Raw genomic sequence first — 12969 nt, 5'->3', positions numbered from 1 at the left:
GACAAACTTAATCTTCTTGAGACGAAGAGACTCTTAAGGAATGAAGAGACTCTTAAGGAACTGAGAGAGATGAACACGAATTTGAGACTTTTGATTAGCAACACTGATGAACTCACTAGCTCCACACAAGAGGAAAAGAAGAGAAAGAACAATCCCTGCAACAGCTCAATCAACATTTGTCCAAATTATGCACCACTCTTCATTCTTTACCACATAATAATTGCTTAAATGAAAATCCACCTAAAGATGATACACAAGATAGAAGCCCATCCCCCTCCACTATCAATTAAAAACCGCATTATACACATATAGAATGAAAAACTTAAAGCCAGAAAGGTTTCTTTCTGAAACATCATAAAAAACAAGCACAAGGCAGAAATTTATGAACACTGGTTAAATTCTGCCTCATAAACTCCAAATTAAACGTATTCCAAACGAACAGGACCAACAAAGACAATTAAGGGAGAAACTAACACTTGGAAAACATGAAGACAGAAATAGAACTGCTTAAGCTTAGAGCGCTGAGCAATGAAGAAAAATTGAAGAACATAGATGAGGAAATCTACAACGAATTAAAGAAACATTGAGATGGTCAACGCTTGGAAAGTGTCTTTAAACTGTGGCAAACAACTTGTGAAGCTGAAGAAACAAACTCGCTACAAGGCTGGCAAAGACAAAGCAATTTGTTTATTAACTACGAAACACAGTTCATCGTAGAATAGGCATCGGATAAGCCCTTGCTGAAGGAAAATAAAGCAAAAACATACACAGAAATGAACCCAAGCTTATCGAAAACAAACCAGAGACGGACAAGGGGAGGCAACTCCACCGACCTTACATCCCCAAATAACTTAGAAACAACAATCAGGAATTCAGCCGACAACAGAGAATCTGGACGGAATCTTCTTGGCATCCTACAAAGAAATCAAAGGTTCCATGGAAACGTCGAGACGAAGCAAAACTTTTGCGAACCAATCCACCCCCCATCATCTCACAATAAATGGAAGAATTTACCTTCGAAACTTGGTTACTTCGATCAGAGAGGGTGGGTCGATTCTGGATTGTCGAATGCTTTTCATAGACTTCGTTTAAATATATCCTGCTAGACATCAATCCGTCCCTTGTCACACTCAATCAGTAAAGCTAGCTGCGTGTCTTTAGCCGCAGGTATACGTACGAAATGTATGGGTTTTTTTTCTCATGTTCCTTTCTTTGTTTTACTTGTTTCATTCATTAGACTGCGGCCATGCTGGAGCAGCGCCTTAAAGTTTTTCTTATATAATATATACTAGCCTCCCTCTTTCACACGATGCTACACACAGCATATATGTTTGTATATATATATATACACCAGCTGCCTTAACTCGTACAAGTCAGTGGATCAGTGGGTATAAGCAGGTGTGTGAAATGGGCTAAAAAGCTTGGTTCATCTGTCACATGGGTCCTCTCGCAACATTTATACTGTCCACTTAGGATACACCGACCTAACCTCTGGCCAGAACCTAACGCCAATTTCCCTGAACTCTTGCGGGGTCACCATGTCTGTCCCAAACGAAAGCCCGAAAGCAAAAGTCATACGCACTAGTTGTCCTTCTGCTCACATGTCTGTCTTACTTGCAAGGCCCCTTGACCGTTCATACGTCATCACTTACCTTATACTTCCAGCCTATCCCACCATCTTTGTCATATATTATGTGTAGTAAGAGGCTTGCTTCCCAACCACATGGTTCTGGGTTCAGTCTCACTGCGTGCCACCTTGAGCAAGTGTCTTCTGCTATAGTCTCAAGCCGACCAAAGCCTTGTGAGTGGTTTTGGTGGATGGAAACTGAAAGAAGCCCATCGAATATATATATGTGTGTGTGTGTCTCCTCATGTCTGTGTGTCTGTCTCCCATCACTGCTTGATAACTGGTGTTGGTGTTTATGCTCCTATAACCTAGCAGTTCAGCAAAGCAGACCAAAATAAGTGCTGGATTCGATTCATTCGACTAAAACAGAATTTTTCAAGGCCATCACTTAGGGGCTGGTGTCGGTTTTTTGACATCCCTATAATGTAGTGGTTTTGTAAAAGGAGATTTATGAAAAAAAGAAAGAAACACCTCCTGTGTTCATAATGTCTACATACATACACACTCACACAAACATGTATATGGGCATACACACACAAACATATATGTGCATGTACGTACTCATATGTATACACATATCCACACTCCAAACACTATTATGACAACTTACTGATTGTCCTATCTATATACATATATAAATAATGCTATATTTACCTAATATTGAGGTTTCATTCTTTTGTTGTCACTTTATTATTATTATCATTATATATATATATATATATATATATATATATATATATATATATATATATATTTGATCTTTTTTAAAACGGGGGCCACATTTTTCATTAATGTTTTACGTAGTGTTTTTGGTACCGAAAGACTTTCAAACTTCGTATACTTATCTATTTTATGTTATAGAACAGAAAAATATTTTTGTATTCGAATTTATTTCATGTAAAAAATTGTCTTATTTCGATAATTTCAACCAATCACTGACGTCCATTCAGCCGATATACATTAAGTGCCGACTACATAAACAAACGATTCTTCGTTTTATTTGCTTTTTTCATTTTAAATTTGCGTTTAACCCTAACCCTAACCCTAACCCTAACCGTAGGGTTAGGGTTAGGGTTAATTGTTTCAGAATCGTTTGTTTATGTAGTCGGCACTTAATGTATATCGGCTGAATGGACGTCAATGATTGGTTGAAATTACAGAAATACGACAACTTTAACATGGAATAATTTATGGATTTCTTTTTTTTTTAAGAAGACTAAGAGAAAAAGATGTTTTATATGACACATTCTACCAGTGTTCCAAGTTTCAAAGTGTTTCGTTAATGAAAAATGTGGGCCCCGTTTTAAAAAGGATCCTTTTTCTGTTCTATAACACAAAATAGATAAATATACGAAGTTTGAAAGTCTTTCGCTACCAAAAAACACTAAGTAAAACATTAATGAAAAATGTGGCCCCCGTTTTAAAAAAGATCCGTTATCCTTGTATTAGTGTCATATATATTTGTATATATGTATGTGTGTGTGTATATATGTGTATATATGTATAGGTGTAGTGATGGATAAGCGTATATGTGTGTATACTTTAAGATTATACGTATATTTGTGAGTGTGTGTGAGTGTCAATATGATTGTGTGTACTTGTATATATGTATAAGCAAGGTTATATATGTGCATATAAGCAAGGTTATATATGTGCATATAAGCAAGGTTATATATGTGCATATAAGCAAGGTTATATATGTGCATATATGCATACATTCGTTGTATCCATTCACCGTTAGACGGTGGTGAGAGGGACAAACTCACACAGACACACATATATGTGTGTGTGTGTGTTTACATATGTGTAGATGCACATGTGTGTGTATATACAACCTTCAACAAAGTAAGTCGTGTATACAACTTGAACTGACGCACATATCAGTACATAAACATACGTTCACATGTACACAAACACACACACACACACGTATCTCTATCCGTCTATATGTCTGTACTTACACCCGTGCAGTTGGCACATGTGAAATTGCATTGTTGTTATGTAGTTTCATCATTACGTATAAGCTACACAGCAAATGTACGTAAAGGGAAGCAAGCAGACCATGTTGATATATAATAACAACGTAATGTTAGTATTAGTTATGTTAAAGCAATGGGCATATATACACAAATGTGCCCCACCAATTTGCATGTACACAGATGATTATGCGATATAAGTATATGTGTGTGCCCGCCTCTCTCTCTCTCTGTATATATTCACGGTAGAAAGACACAAAAAAATTGTGCCCCGGGTGAGTTTCGAAGTCACAACCTCCGCAAAACTTCCGTCTTGTGGTTTGAAACACAAGAAAGGTACTGTCGTTAACGTATCGAGTGTACATAGCTAAGTGCATAGCTAATTTTCCAGAGTGCTTTGCGACCCGTAACATCCACTTAGCTATGTACTCTCGATACGTCGACCACATTAACCTCGTCGTGAAATGTAATAATAATACAGATACACATACAGATACGAACACTCCCCTAAATGAGGAACAGGTGATGACAGCTATACAACACATGGCTGACCCTATCCATCTTCAACCAGCATGCTGTAGACTGCCACAAGGGCTCGTTAGGGAGACTTAATTTAAATATCTTATCCACACATCCCACTGATGCAATGCTGAGACAAGTCACTGAAGCTGTCTGTATACAGGAATACAAACCCTCTCTCAACCGTAAATGCGAATGGGGTAACATCCAGATTCCACTCGGGAGTACACCTCTATAATCACCCTCCTCTCTCTTTTACATGTGGAATTCCATTCCCTACATACATGTTGAGATGCATAATACATACATATATGTAGTTATATATAACCGTATGAGCGTATATAGTTTGATATGCATGTACGTATGTGCAGATGCATATGTGTGTGCACGTGTGTGTATGTGTTGCGCGTTGTGTATATGACTATGTGCGTATGAACATGTGTAGATATGAGTATGTGTAGATACATCTATGTGTGGCATGTTTATGTGTGTTAAAAAAAAAGGTTTTAATAAAATAACAATATTAAAAAATGCATGTTTGAATTTTAACCATTATCCTTGTATTAGTGTCATATATATTTGTATATATGTATGTGTGTGTGTATATATGTGTATATATGTATAGGTGTAGTGATGGATAAGCGTATATGTGTGTATACTTTAAGATTATACGTATATTTGTGAGTGTGCGTGAGTGTCAATATGATTGTGTGTACTTGTATATATGTATAAGCAAGGTTATATATGTGCATATAAGCAAGGTTATATATGTGCATAGATGCATACATTCGTTGTATCCATTCAAGAAAAGAACCAATTTTCAAGAACTCATCGATGAAAATCCACTATCACATATAGAAAAATTAATAATATATATATACATATCTTTTCTCTTTTACTTGTTTCAATTATTTCACTGCGGCCATGCTGGAGCACCACCTTTAGCTGAGCACAACGACCCCAGGACTTATTCTATTGGTCTCTTTTGCCAAACCACTAAGTTACGGGGACGAAAACACACCAGCATCGGTTGTCCAGCAATGCTAGGGGCACAAACACAAACATAAACACACATATATATATATATATATATAGATACATAGATACGACGGGCTTCTTTCAGTTTCCGTCTACCAAATCGACTCACAAGGCTTTGGTCGGCCCGAGGCTATAGTTGAAGTCACTTGCCCAAGGTACTATGCAGTGAGACTGAACCCAGAACCATATGGTTGGTAAGCAAGCTACTTACCACACAGCCACCCCTTCGCCTATTCACATAGCCACCCCGGCACCATATATATGTCTCTTTATGTTTCTTTATATTTTAAAGTTTATTTTCATTATTATTCTAATTCTTCATTCTTTTGGGTTTTATATACTTCTAATTACCATTTACATACATTTACATATATACACACATCCTTTTATCTTCTAGACAAGTGGTATAGACAAATAGAATAAAAAATCTCTCTACTTAAATTGTAATTATCCCATGGATGACCAGTAACTCCAGGGATATCATATTTCAAGTTTAATGGAGCCTGACACTATCTGTCAGACACACCTCATGTATGTCTGTCTATTCATACATACATACATACATATCTACATACATACCCACACACTCATTTATTCATACATACATGCATTCATACATTATATATATATATATATATATATATATATATATATATATGTATGAATGCAGGTATGTACATATATACATACATACATATGTACATACATACATATATATATACATACATACATATGTATATATATATATGTATAGATGTATGTACGAGTGGATTTGGTAGACGGAAACTGAAAGAAGCCCGTCGTATATATCTATGTATGTGTGTATGAGTGTCTGTGTTTGTCCCCCAAACATCACATAACAACCGATGCTGGTGTGTTTATGTCCCCGTAACTTAGCGGTTCGGCAAAAAGAGACCGATAGATTAAGTAATAGGCTTCCAAAGAATAAATCCTGGGGTCGATTTGCTCGACTAAAAGTGGTGTTACAGCATGGCCACAGTCAAAAGACTGAAACAAGTAAAAGAGTAAAAGAGTATACATGTGTATATATATATATATATATATATATATATATATATATATATACAGACATATATATATATATATATATATATATATATATACTCTTTTACTTGTTTCAGTCTGTTTGACTGTGGCCATGCTGGAGCACCGCCTTTAGTCGAGCAAATCGACCCCAGGACTTATTCTTTAGAAGCCTGGTACTTATTCTATCGGTCTCTACTGCCGAACCGCTAAGTTACGGGGACATAAACATACCAGCATCGGTTGTCAAGCGATGTTGGGGGGACAAACACAGACACACAAACACACACACACATACATATATATATATATATATATATACATATATACGACGGGCTTCTTTCAGTTTCTGTCTACCAAATCCACTCACAAGGCTTTGGTCGGCCCGAGGCTATAGTAGGAGACACTTGCCCAAGATGCCACGCAGTGGGACTGAACCCGGGACCATGTGGTTGGTAAGCAAACTACTAACCACACAGCCACTAGAATCCTTTCTCTTTTGTTTTTATTTTACATTTCCAATTTATATATATATATATATATATCATCATCGTCGTCGTTTAACGTCCGCTTTCCATGCTAGCATGGGTTGGACAATTTGACTGAGGACTGGTGAAACCAGATGGCTACACCAGGTTCCAATCTAATTTGGCAGAGTTTCTACAGCTGGATGCCCTTCCTAACGCCAACCACTCAGAGAGTGTAGTGGGTGTTTTTTACTTGCCACCGGCCCGAAGGCCAGTCATGCTGTACTGGCAACGGCCATGCTCAAAATGGTGTATTTTATGTGCCACCCGCACAAGAGCCAGTCCAGGGGCACTGGCAACGATCTCGCTCGAAAGTCCTTACATATGCCGCAGGCACAAGTGCCAGAAAGGCGACGCTGGGCACAGGTGCCATCACAATTTCGCTTTCGCTTGCCCCAATAAGTCTTCGCAAGCTGAGTTTTGTGTCTAATGAAGGAGACGACATTGGCATGGGTGCCAATCATCGAATTTTACTCGATTTCGATTTCGATTTCACTTGCCTCAACCGGTCTTCGCAAGTGGAGTTTAGCGTCCAATTCAACTCGATTTCAATTTCACTTGCCTCAACAGGTCTTCGTAAGTGGAGTTTAGTGTCCAATGAAGGAAGGTACGCATAAGTGGACTGGCTGAGGCCTTAGATTTAGGTCTCACTTGGCTTGCCGAGTCTTCTCGCGCACAGCATATTTCCAAAGGTCTCAGTCAGAAGTCATCCCTCGGTGAGGCCCAATGTTCGAAGGTCGTGCCTCACCACCTCATCCCAGGTCTTCCTGCGCCTACCTCTTCCCTCCTATTCTAGTAGGGGATGAGGCATGATCGCACATAACACTCACCTTAGCCCTCATCCCTGTCTTTCACTGCTAAACCCAACATTAAACCATGATCAACACTCGCAACAAACCTTCATCTTCAGTACTGATCCTGTTTAATCTCTACCCTCCCCATCGCCACAAAGCCTAACCCCTAGTTCAAACTTTGATCTCTTACCTAACTATTCTCTCTAAAAACCATTCACAAATCCCCAAGCTAACCCTAATATAGTCTAAAGTCTGAACCCCAATCCTAACAACAAACCCTCAACAAAATAAGAAAAACAGCAAATACTCAACAAAATCAGAAAAACTACTTACCTTTGGCAATTTGCCAACTATAACAGAAAACATGATATGCAAACAACGAGCAAAATATCAACCAACAACATTTGAACGTCAGATTTTTTTTTAAAGTCAGATTATTATTATTTTTCTTTTTAAAGTCAAATTTTTTATTTTTAAAGTCAGATTGTTTTTTTTTTTTTAAGTCAGATTATTATTTTTTTTTTTTAACCCTTTCGTTACTAACCCGGCCGTGGCCGGCCGAAAAGATTTTTGGTTCATAAGACTAACCCGGCCGTAGCCGGCCGAGCATACCCATTGTTATTTAAATGTATATTTGAACCCAAATCTCGTTAATACAGTCGTTAAAACACCTGATTTCACTTTGCAAACAGTTGAGTTATTGTCTCCCACATTGTTTGGCCTGATATTTGAACTCAGTGAATTTTGGAAGATTTCTTTCCACATTTTTTGCGGCGTTGATTTTTTTCAACTTTGAAGATGGAGAGGAGTTTCATGCTATCAAGCAGTGATTCCGAATTTGAAGGTTTTTCAGCAGAAGATATGGAGATATCGAAGAAAAGAATGAATGAGCTACAAAAGCACGTGGTGAACGATAAGGAATCGGATATTTCTGGATCCGAAACCGAAATCAGCGATTCTGAAAGCGGCGACGGTGACAGCGAGGATGATTTTACACCAGAATGGAGTAAAAATTAAAACAAACGTTTTTATTAACAATTTTTGTGAGGAAACAGGGTCTAGCCATAGTCTTTCTCAGGAAGCGAAACCTTTAGACTTCCTTTTCATGCTTGTTTCAACTGATTACTGCGGAAACAAACCGTTACGAAGAATGTAAACGAACCGGGAAAAAAAAGATCGCTTGCAGTTTCCTGCAACTGTAGATGAAATACGGGCATTTTTTGCCATAAATATTATCATGGATATTAGACAGTTACCCAGAATAACAAATTACTGGAGCGATCAGGAACCTTTTGGCGATGAATATATTTCCAGTATTATGAACGAGTACGATTCGTGAAGCTGAACCAATATATACATGTGAGAGACACTAGCAGTACCCCCCCCCCAGTACGTGGAGAACTGTGAGACAAAACTTATGCAATAGAATTGATTAAGAACCCTTTCTTTAATTATGTTCCAAATATCACATTAATATGTTGATAAATAAAAAAGTTACAGGTGTTTAATGAGACTAGTCTAAATTCATGATTATTTTAGAATTTAATTGAAACTCATGAGGGGTGTATTTTGGCCAGAAATATAGTAACGAAAGGGTTAAAGTCAGATTATTATGTTTTTTTTAAGTCAGATTGTTTTTTTTTTTTTGTTTCTTATGTCGAATCATGAAATAGAAAAACTACTTACCTTTGGCAATTTGCCAACTATAATAGAAAACATGATATGCAAACAACGAGCAAAATATCAACCAACAACATTTGAACGTCAGATTTTTTTTGATTTTTTTAATGTGTTGAATCATGAAATACACTTGTTTACTAAATACAGTTGTCCTTGTATTCACACAGTATTCTTTATCGAAACTTATCAACCACATAAGGTTCTTACCACATTGTCTTAGAATGAAATTACTATATACAGGGGGACCCAAAAGTAGGTTCGCAGTTCTTCAACAATCTCTTTTGCATTCATATATTAACAGTTTAGATCTTAATTATAAAACAATATGAAACCATTATTCTATGCCAATTTAGTTAATTGTAAGGTAGAAGGCATGTAAATAGCACCTTTTGAGCGGGATCGTTACCAGCGTCGCCTTCCTGGCATTTGTGCCTGCGACACACGTGAAAGTGCATTGCATCCACAAGTCATCAAGCTAATCGTTATCATGCGAAATGAAGTTGATGTTTTTATTTATAATAGAAACAAATTAATTATTGCAATGAAAATAAGAAATACAATTAACATGTATATGTATCATCATCATCATTTAACATTCGTTTTTCAGGCTGTCATGGGTTGGACTATTTCACATGATCTGAGACGAATTACTACACTTAGTTCTAATGTGTGTTTTGACATGGTTCTCTATGTCTGAGTAACAGTTTCGGTAACACTGACACGAGTAAAATTACCAAGTAAATTTCAAGGCAGAGTAGATTGCTAGTAGTGAGAGAGGTGGCTTCATCCTCAGCTGTAGTATGATAGAGGGACAGGTAGAGGTGTGTTGCTGCAGAGAAAGCACATGGCTACCCCGCATCTAATTATCACATTTTCGTTGCTAAAGTGAAACTAAGAAACAGAAAACTGTGTAAGCCAAGGAACAACTGTATTTTATGAAAACATTGCAAAAGGAATTAAACTGAAACAGATATCAACAGGACACATACAACCCGTGCTAGTATGGAGAAAATGATCCTTACTTATTTATTATTATTATTATTATAACAACAACAACAACAACCACAATGATAGTAACACCCTACACTCTGCCTTCTACAACCCTAACCCTAACCCTAACAACTAATCTTATGACATGACAAGGATCTCCCCCACAGACTTACCCTTCAACAAAAGGGCATGTATCCCACCCCAAATCGACAGTGAAACAGAAGCAAAGATCTCCTTAGCAAGAAATAGACTCCGACATATCTTAGACTAATACAACAAATCCACTAAAAAACATAGTGAGGAGGGGACCCACCAAATCAGCTCCTCTGTTGACAGAGGCCTACATAAACTGAGACAGCGAATTAGGAACAGGGAATTAGTGTGCCTCCCTACGGACAAGTCTGGCAGACTGTCAATAGACAGCCGTCAGAATTATGTCCAAACCATGCAACAACACATCAGTAACATGAGAGAAGTTACACAAGAACATGAAAAAGTGGAAAAAAATCCTCAACGCACACATGGGAATGTGGTGCAACATACTCCAACGTACAAAAAGGACAGCACACAATTTCCAAGCTACCAACAACGACATTCCTACACTATACGGGTTACGCAAAGACCACAAACCCTACATAAACCCTGTCATGGGACCTCCAACCAGACCAGTTTGTGGAGCAAATATCTCCAGCAACTGTACACTGTCCTACTTCCTCTCACAAGTATTACGACCTCTCATAGAGATGTCTCCAGATGTCTGTGTGAGCATGGAAGATCTCCTCAGTAGAATCAGTACTTGCAACTACTCCAACGACCTCACAGGTTGTGTAGTGGGTAGTATGGATGTGATTTCACTCTACCCATCTATAGACATAGATTTTGCTGTGGGGATATGCATTCAGGTGATCTGTGAGAGTGAAGTGGAGTTCCGCAAGGTCAACACGAGGGAACTGGGCCTCCTCCTCAGACTAAGCTACGACAGTAACTATTTGGATGACCATGACCTCAGTAGATTCTGCCCCACCAGGCCACAGAGGGGAAGACCACCCATCATCACTTCAGCAGTGAAAAAGAAGCACCACTCAATGCTGGAGTGGCTGGACTGCACCCACCCAAAACCCTGAGAACAACAATCAGGTGAAGGAAATGATGGCTCATGCAATAGGGGCCAGTATAAAAACCACCTTGAAGAACCACATAGTAAAGTTCAACAAAAAACTATACATGCAGGTTCAAGGTGCAGCCATCGGCATTGGTGTAGCTGGAGATGTGGCCGGCCTCTTCATGACCTGGTGGGACAGAAAACTCAAACATATGTTAGCAGAACGGTCCACAACTCTTCTACTTTACAGCAGATATGTAGATGACATTAATATCATAGTTAGGACCAACTTTTATTTATATGCGATGTAATTGTTCCTTTTTGGAATGGCATTGTTAGGGAGGTGTGAGTGGCCAGATCTGGCCAGTTTGAACCTAAAACAGAATATTTGGGCCTCAACGGGCCCTGCCTTATTTAACATTGTCCCAAAACTGATCAAAGAGGAAAAGGATCCTATCAGCTTTTTCAAGGAATACCAGATGAGCCACCCATACCTGGGTACAACTCACTCAACAAGAACTCCCCACTTGAGTGGACCACGATACCGCAAAACTTGGCTTTAAAAGGATTTAGATAATCCTATCAGGTGGTGCTATTAAATTGGACATGGCCTGGACCAATCTTTGGTTGAAACATATCAAAGTTTTATCTAAAATATACATATGTACATATGCATCATCATCATCATCATCATTGTTTAATGTTCACTTTCCAGGCTGGCATGGGTTGGATGGTTTGACTGAGGACTGGCAAGCCAGCAGGCTGTACCAGGTTTCATTCTGATCTGGTAAGGTTTCTACAGCTGGATGCCCTTCCAAATGCCAACCACTACAAGAGTGAAGTGGGTGCTTTTATGTGGGCCAGTCAGGCAGCACTAGCAACAACCATGCTCAAATGGTGCTTTTTACATGCCACTGTATATACATATATATATGTATATATGTATGTATGTATGTGTTTGCATCGTAGAGGCTTGTGGCTTAGTGGTTGCAGTGTGTCCTGCCCTCAATTGCAAGGCTGTAAGTTCCCGGTGGTGGTGTTGTGTCCTGCCATTCAGCTGGCAGAAAGGAGTTGTACATGGGATTCAAAAAGGGCCACTCTTGTCCCATTCTCAGTCACACTGAACCTCCATGAGAACTATGTTAAGGATTATGCAATGTCTGTGGAGTGCTCAGCCATTTGTATGCTAATTTCACAAGCAAGTCGTTCCATTGATCAGATCATTGAGCACTCATCGTCATAACTGACGGGAATGCCTGTTAGTTACATATGCATACGTACACACACACACACACACACACACACATATATATATATACACACATAAATACATTCATACATATAAATGGGAGAATTTACGAAAAAAACAACAACAGACGAGGACAGGTGGTGTAAACAACAAAAGGATGTATTAGTTTAACGCTCGGGAATAGAGAAAGTCTTTGACGTTTCGAGCACCGTTAATGGCACCTGTGCCCAGCGTTGCCTTCCTGGCACTTGTGCCAGATGGCACGTGTAAAGACATTCAAGTGAGATCGTTGCCAGTGCCCTCGAACTGGCTCTTTTGCAGGTGGCACGTAAAATACACCATTCTGAGCGTGGCCGTTGCCAGTACCGCCTGACTGTCTTTTGTGCTGGTGGCACATAAAAATCCCCCACTACACTCTCAGAG

At 38.7% G+C, this 12969-nt stretch overlaps 1 long non-coding RNA gene across 1 annotated transcript; it reads left to right on the top strand.

The window, feature by feature from the left end:
• The first annotated feature begins 7073 nt into the window (after positions 1-7073).
• LOC149129191 (uncharacterized) lies at positions 7074-11962 on the top strand. The gene is made up of 2 exons (XR_016240313.1): positions 7074-7953; positions 7984-11962. It is a non-coding gene; the product is annotated as an uncharacterized LOC149129191 (long non-coding RNA).
• The last annotated feature ends 1007 nt before the right edge of the window (positions 11963-12969 follow it).

The sequence above is a fragment of the Octopus bimaculoides genome, unplaced genomic scaffold (assembly GCF_046866305.1).
Source record: "Octopus bimaculoides isolate indiv1 unplaced genomic scaffold, ASM4686630v1 contig123, whole genome shotgun sequence".
In the NCBI taxonomy this organism is placed as follows: Eukaryota; Metazoa; Mollusca; class Cephalopoda; order Octopoda; family Octopodidae; genus Octopus; species Octopus bimaculoides.
This window is presented reverse-complemented; position numbering and strand designations above follow the sequence as displayed.